The sequence below is a fragment of the Scardinius erythrophthalmus genome, assembly GCF_964197995.2.
Source record: "Scardinius erythrophthalmus genome assembly, chromosome: 2".
Lineage (NCBI taxonomy): Eukaryota > Metazoa > Chordata > Actinopteri > Cypriniformes > Leuciscidae > Scardinius > Scardinius erythrophthalmus.
This window is the reverse complement of record NC_138222.1, coordinates 29,412,291-29,420,369: the sequence shown is the minus strand read 5'-3', so window position 1 is coordinate 29,420,369 and position 8,079 is coordinate 29,412,291. Positions and strand designations below refer to the sequence as shown.

The 8,079-nt window shown below is 39.0% G+C and overlaps 1 protein-coding gene across 3 annotated transcripts in view; it reads left to right on the top strand.

Annotated features, from left to right (window-relative positions):
• The window catches only part of lingo1b (leucine rich repeat and Ig domain containing 1b), a 63,067-nt gene that overhangs the window by 1,608 nt on the left and 53,380 nt on the right, over positions 1–8,079 (top strand). The window contains exons 2-3 of one of the 3 annotated variants that reach the window (XR_014029660.1): positions 5,205–5,442; positions 5,637–6,691. The exons of 1 other annotated variant lie outside the window; for it this stretch is intronic. The gene's annotated coding sequence lies outside the window, so the exon portion shown is untranslated. Of the gene's footprint in view, positions 1–4,916; positions 5,443–5,636; positions 6,692–8,079 lie in introns of those variants that run through there. One more of the 3 variants, XR_014029661.1, reaches the window with a different exon arrangement.

Below are 8,079 nucleotides of genomic sequence, written 5' to 3'. Positions count from 1 at the left end.
TGCGGCCGTTACCGGAAGCCAGTGATTATAGTTTATAAAGTTAGAATATATTTTTCGAACAAAAATGCATCGCTTCGCTTCAGAAGGCCTTTATTAATCGTAAGGCCTCATGGATTACTTTTATGATGGCTGGATGATCATGTGCTTGTTCGGGCTTCAAAATCGTATCATTCTATAGTGAAGTATATTCACTCCCATTATAAAGCTTGGAAGAGTCAGGATATTTTTTAGTATAACTCTGATAGTGTTTGGCTGAAAGAAGAAAGTCATATACACCTATGATGGCTTGAGGGTGAGTAAATTATGGGATAATTCTCATTTTTGTGTGAACTAACCCTTTAATCTTGTCATATTTGGAATATATTAGTTACTTGGACTATCATGTTGTGTAGGAGCTGTTCATGAAAACTGTGTTTGTTTTTTGAGATGGAAGGGGTAATTTTGCTATCGAATGAGTAGAGGAACCAAATAACAATTAGACATTCGACCTAAATTATCATAATTGCTTTCACATATTGATGACATCTTACCCTCAAGTGGCAGGCACAGCAGATTTCGCCATATTCGTTGCCTGTGTTGCATAGCGTGTACATGAATGTGGGAGTGGAGAATCAAGATAGCGGTGTGATCCTTTTGGTTAGAGGCATGTTTGTTTTGGTGATTTCAAATATCAACAGAGTTTACCAGAAATTGCTTACTGCACCTTTAAATCAGGGGAGCAAGCTAGTGTTATGGGGTCCATGGTACTGTACTATTTCAGTACAGTACAATAATGAGTATAAAAAAACGTAATGATTTGATAGAAAAAAATTTTCACAGTATAAATTGGGTCTTTATACAAGAAACGTCTGGGTTACTAATGTAACCCCCGTTCCCTAAAGGAGGGAATGGAGACGTTACGTCGGACTGAAGGAAGCAACACCCCGAGTGGAGTGAGCTCTCACCCCAAAAGGGCATGGCTCGCCTTGGGACTGGTAGGCCAAGGCAATGGCATCCCCTATCCAATGGGCCAACCTCTGTTTGGAGATAGCCTTTCCCTTCTGCTGACCTCCAAAGCAGACAAAGGGCTGCTCTGAGCTTCCACGTAAACATGCAGTGGGCAAGCGGGACACAGCAACGCAAGGGCTGGGTCTGCCTCCTCTGGGGGCAGCGCTTGCAAGTTCCCGAAAGAATGTGGTGGAAACTTTGGGCACGTATCTAGGCCGGGGTCTCAGGATGGCGTGAGACAATGCCAGCCACAATCCACGATTCGCTGACCAAAAATGCCTGCAGGTCCCCCACCCTCTTGAAGGAATCAAATGTGGTCAGGAGCAATGTCTTCAAAGACAGCATTTTAAGCTCAACTGACTCAAGGGGCTCCAAGGGAGCTCTCTGTAGACCTGAAAGGAAGACAGAGAGGTCCCAGGAGAGGATGAGGCACGGCCTGGGAAGATTTAACCTCCTGGCGCCTCTCAGGAACCTCATGACCAGGTCGTGCTTTCCCAGTGACCAGCCATTAAAACAGCATCGTGATGAGCTGTGATGGCAGCAACATACACCCTCAAGGTGGAGGGAGAAAGCCTCCGTTTCAAGACCTCATGAAGGAAGGAAAGCACAGAGCCGATCGGGTATTTCCTGGGGTCTTCCTGCCGGGAGGAATACCACTCAGCAAACAGACTCATTTCAAAGCAGAAGCGAGCCTCGTAGAGGAGGCTCTAGCTGAAGTGATAGTGTCAACTATTGCTGGAGGTAGTTCACTTAAGTCCACCGCGTCCCATCCAGAGACCACACATGGAGGTTCCAGAGGCCTAGACAAAGGTCCTTCTTTTAGTAGGTCGTGGGTTGTGGGTCTGGTTAGCATTCTGGGAGATCTGAGGGTTACAGTGGGAGATTCTTCGTTTGGCCTGCCCCCACGAACCTCCCACTCATGCCATGTGCCGGCAAGTTGCCGAATGTTGCCGCGGGCGGGTCCCTCACGTGAGGCAACTTGTTGTGTCTCATTCGGCACTCTGGATGAGGATCGGATGTTGTGGTCCAGATTAAAATGTAAAAAAGTTCGAAAATAAATAGAAAATATTAAGTTGTGCAATAAACACCATTGTAAATAAAAAAATCTGAATGGCTGTTTAAAACATTTAAATACTGTTCAGAAACAGAAAGTAGTTGCTTTGTTGACAAGGTAACCAGGGTAATGGCTGCATGTCTGCGGTTCCATCAGCGCCAACTGCTGTCAGAGAGAGAATGTGCATTTTCATTTAGCGTGTCTCCTTCACTCGTTTCGCCCATAGGGTTCTGCCATGCGCTTCTCATCCATGTTGGGCTTGTTTACATCAGAGTGTGCATGCCTCTGACACAGCATGAAGAGGTGTTGAAGATACTTAAACGCATACCTCGGGTCTTTAGTGACCCAGTACGTCATTCACTACCCTCCTCCTCATTAATGTTTTAAAGTTAGACATCAACCTTTTTAGTATACCTCAATAAATTCACTATAAACGATATAACAAGAAAAAAAGCATAAAATTACAAAAGAATGCCTATTTTCCCATTATTTTTTTGTAAAAATTGTATAGGGTCGCTAACAACCTGAGGTATCTAACAGTGTAAGTATATTTTTTCTGCACAACAATAATTTATTCTTTGATGATTGAATAAGTGCAATTCACCTGTATTCCACAAGGTGGCAATGTCCGACTGATACACAATGATGAAGTGACGTTTCACTCATAGTTAATGCAGGCAGAAAACAGAAAAAAATAGGAAGGATCATCAGCAAACTTGAAATGGCTCAGCGATTTACTGCAGAGCAAGTACTGAATGCAATCAAATATTAGTGTCACTGTCACTTGATGGTGGATCTGGTGAAGAAGCTGTCAGTGATCAAAATATTGATTTTGAAGATGATGAAAATGATAGTTTTGAGAATATGTTTGAGATCGTGAATATGAGCCAGATGCTGAATGTACTGGGAAATGAGCTCTGATGAGGACAGTGATAGTGATAGTTTGATCTGCTCAAACTGAACCCTTCCAAGATCCAAAAGGTAACAAAATATGCTTTATTTTATTCTTCTGTAATTGATACTCTGATATCAGGAAAGTTTTATATTATTGCAACAGGTAGAGATCCATTCGTGTTAGATATAGATCTGGGTCACTAAAGACCCTAATATTTAATAATGATTGGTGAAACATTCATGCATTTAAGGGATAAAATGGATTTAAAAAAAATCTGTATAATTCGTAATAAATATCGAAAACAATATTGTGCATGTTCATTATCGTGATACAGTTGTGTTCAAATAGCAGTGCGTTAATACAAGTGCAAATATGTTTTAATAGCTTTTATTTCCATATTCCAAATGTACTGGAAACATTACACATCCAATTCCAAATCAAAACATAAACATTTTTTTTCAAGTCTGCGTTATTCTTTTAGCAAAGGAAATGAAATAGCAGTGTCGACAAGATTATTAAACTTCACTTGAAATTTTGGAACTAATATTTAGTTTTTTCATTTGTTTTCTTTTTGATAACTGCTGCGCATCTGCGTTGCATCAAGTCAACCTTCTGGCACCTAGAAACAGGTATTTCTGCCCAGGATGAACAAGCTACATTCCACGGTTTCCATGTGAATTTTTAGGGTTGGCTTCAGAAATTGCATTTTTAATGTCACCCCACAAGTTTTCAATGGGGTTGAGGTCAGGGGATTGAGCAGGCCACTCCATTACCTCAATCCTTTTCAACTGGAACCAAGATGTTGCTCACTTACTTGTGTATTTGGGATTGTTGTCTTGTTCAAAGACCCATTTCAAGGGCATTTCCTCTTCAGCATAGTGCAACATAATTTCTTCAAGTATTTTGATGTATTCAAACTGATCCATGTTCCCTGGTATGCGATGAATATAGGTCCAACACCTAGTATGAAAAACATCCTCATGCCATAATTTTTGAGCCTCCATCTTCACTTTCTTCACAGTGTACTGTGGCTTGATTTCTACCCGGGGGTCGCCTCTGACATAGATAACCACTAGACTCGAAACTCTCATTAGTCCACAGAATGTTATGCCATTTCTCTTTGGGCCAATCGATGTGTTCCTTGGCAAATTTGAACTGATTCTGCACATGCCGTTTTTTTATCAATAGTACTTTACGGGGTCTTCTTGTTGTTAGCTTCGATCAAATGTCTTCAGACTGAAACAGTAACAGTGAGCATTGACTGCATCTTTACCATTCTGACTATTATTCAATCCGTTTTAACAGTAGTTACATGTTTTCTTTTGCGTGTTTCAGTTTTTTGTTGCCATGTTAAAGTATTTAAGATCATTTTAGCTGAGCATCGTTTCCCCTCTCCAATCAACTTTTTAATCAAATTACGTTGTTCCTCTGAACAATGTTTGGAACGGCCCATTTTTCTTAGCAATTCAGAAGGAAATATATTTTACAACAATGTGTGAAACATTTGCATCTCTTCTTCCCTAATAAAGGACAATTAATGACACCTGTTTTTTCAACACTCAACACTGCAATTATCATAAACATGCCTCTTTCAGTAAATGAGTCAATTACTCTGAACAAGCAGTGTGCATGTCATGACAGTTGGGTCTGCTGTTTTTCTGATGTACACTACTACATCTACAAGTCAATTATTTGCAATGCAGAAATACCACTACTACTAATAACAGTGGTTCATCAGGTTGCTGATGTTGTACTGCAATTTTTTTAACACAACTGCATATCCTATTACTGTATACCGGTACATACACGTCTAGATATTATGACCCTCTTAGCTCAAACAGGTATATTGCTTAACTACACTAGAATTTTTCAACATTGATGGCCATTCAGAATGTGTTCTGCAACTACAATATAATATTTATAAAAAAAATCTGTGGACTTCAAACACACACACACTCTACTCCTTCTCTCTGTTCTCAGAGGCAGAAGTCTCCAAACTCATCCTTTCCAATCAACCTACTACCAGTCCGCTTGATACAATCCCCACTAATCTCCTTCAAGCCATTTCTTCTTCAGTTGTACCTGCACTCACTCACATCATCAACACTTCTCTTCACCCTGGTACATTTCCCACAGCATTTAAGCAGGCTCGGATAACTCCTCAGCTTAAGAAACCCACTCTAAATCCAGCACTTTTAGAAACATACAGACCGGTATCCATACCATTCATTGCTAAGACACTTGAGCGAGTCTTTACCTTTCACACAGAACAACCTCCTGGACAACAACCAGTCTGACTTCAAAAGTGGCCACTCAGCTGAGACTGCCCTGCTCTCAGTTATTGAAGCTCTGAGACTGGCAAGAGCAGCTTCCAAATCATCAGTATTCATCTTCCTGGATCTGTTTGCTGCTTTTGACTCGGTTATCCACCAGATCCTCCTGTCAACCCTCATGACAATGGGCTTCTCAGGAACCGCACTCCAATGGTTCAAGTCTTACCTCTCAGGTAGGTCCTTCAGGGTGTCATGGAGGAGTGAAGTATCTAAGTCGCAACATGTAGCTACTGGGGTACCTCAGGGCTCAGTGCTTGGACCACTTTTCTTTTCTATCTACATGACATCACTAGCATCTGTCATTCAGAAACATGTTTTTTCCTATCACTGCTACGCTGATGATACACAACTCTATCTCTCATTCCAGGCAGACGATCAGACGGTGGCTGCACGCATCTCAGCCTGTCTGAGAGACATTTCGGACTGAATGAAGGACCACCACTTTCAACTCAACCTTGCGAAGACAGAACTGCTTGTTATCTTGGCCAACCCAAGACTTCTCCATTCAGCTATATGTTTATCATCTATAACTCCTTCAAGGACAGCCAGGAACCTTGGGGTTGTTATTGATGATCAGTTAAACTTTACAGACCACATTGCAAGAATGGTCCGTTCCTGCAGATTTGCCTGATACATTTATTTCACAATAAACAAATTAAAAGTGTACACAACCCTTCAAATTTTTTACATCAGTAAGATAATTCTTTAAGGAAATTAATACTTTTATTCAGCAAAGCTAAATCAAATGTGACAGTAATGCCTGCTACAGACTGTGGAATTTTGGCAATCCTATAAGATCATTACAAATCACACTGTATGGATCTAATAAACTTTGGTACGACATGTATGTAGACGATGATGACACCTATTGAATTGGAGAAATCACACGATCACAGAAATCGCCACGATTGGTCATCTTTCGTCTGTGACAGCCCCAAATCGTACAATACCGGGGATAAAGTCTTTTACATTGTTACAGAAAAATCTTTTTCATATATATGTTGTTCTTTTAACTTTGCTCATCGAATAATTCTGAATAAAATGTATGGTTTCCACAAAAGTATAAAGCAGCACAACTGGATAATAATAAGAAATGTTTCTATAGCAAATCAGCACATTCAAACAATTGTGTGACAATGAAGACTGGAGTAATGATGCTGAAAATTCAGTTTTGATCACAGGAATAAATTACATTTTACATTTTATATTCACATAGAAAACATATTATTTTAAATTGTAATAATATTTCACAATATTACTGTTTTTACTGTATTTTTGATCAAATAAATACCGCCTTGGTGAACAGAAAAAAATTCATTCAAAAACATTAAAAATCTTACTGACCCCAAACTTTTGAACAGTACTGTATATGTAACATTTATTATAATTAGTTTGTGCAATTAAATTGATAGTTAAAAGTTCAATTAGATTGTGTTATGTTTTGTAATTGCTGTTAATATATCTCTCCGAAAAAATGCAAAAATGAACAATGGCTTAGCTGCAGTAACGATACACATGACTACTTACAGCCACGTCGAGAGCACAAATCACAAAATCTTTTAGTGGTCACAAATATGTATTCAGATTTGGCATATTGATGCATTCACCTTACAAATCATAACACACTGCTTTGCCCTACAGGAAAGAACATGTAAGTTCAAGTGCATGCTTTTAAAAGTAAAAAGTATCAGTATCTGTATATCGGCGATACTGGCCCTGTATTTACTTAGTATTGGATCGATACCAAATTTTGCAGTATCGGCCACCCCTAAAAGATGTACAAAATCACTTTCACGCACCTTTACCTGGACTTTTCCCTGCTGGTGGAATGACCTGTCTAACTCAAACCAAGCAGCTGAGCCTTTAGCCATTTTCAAGAAATGGCTAAAGACACATCTTTTTCATCATCACTTGACGATCACTTAAGTGTTAATACTAAAACTTACTATTCTATTCTATTAATATTCTATCTATATATTTTTTTATTTATAAAAAAATCTTGCAATGGGTAAACGGTATACTATGTATACTATGTACAGTATACTGTGCTTGATTAACTGGGACTTGTCAACAGAGACTTGCATATTGTTGACTTGAATGTTTCTGTTCTCCTAATTTGTTTGTCACTTTGGATAAAAGAATTTACTAAATGATTAAATGTCAATGTATATATTGCAAGGTATTTAGTAGAGGTTTTATTAGTTCTCATCTCTCAGAATAGTCACTAATGAATGTTTTGGGACTGTGCAGATACTTGTGGTCCCATCAGTTAGTCAGTGCTGTCATGATGTCATTTTCCAGAGTAATTTCTCACATGGCATTTATGGCCTAGGTGATTGGCTCAGAATAACCTGGCAGCAGAACTATGGGTCCATGAGCCGCCTTGAGCAAAGAAGGCATTACTAAGGTGTCCTGCAACATTGAGATTTATGTGAATGCTAACAGATTCACTCTCAGATTCACTCTCACTCAGATTCAACAGCTTTCTCAAGGTATTATAGACATCTTTGAGTTTGAATTTGCTATCACATCTTTGCCAGTTATGTGATAAGGATGACATGACAAATGGCATAACATCTACTGTTTCACATTCTATTTTTTATTAAGGCATGCACACTGCACAAAATGCATCATGTTGTAGACTATAATTATTTTCTGAACATTTCTGTTTTGTGCCCTCCGAAAAAAATTCTCACCGTTAAAACACACACATATATAATTTATTATTATTCAATGAAATATTTGCAATTGTAATTTAACAGAGCATTGGTAAATCTAAAGTTGTGATGAACAGTGTTGTATGGAGGGAC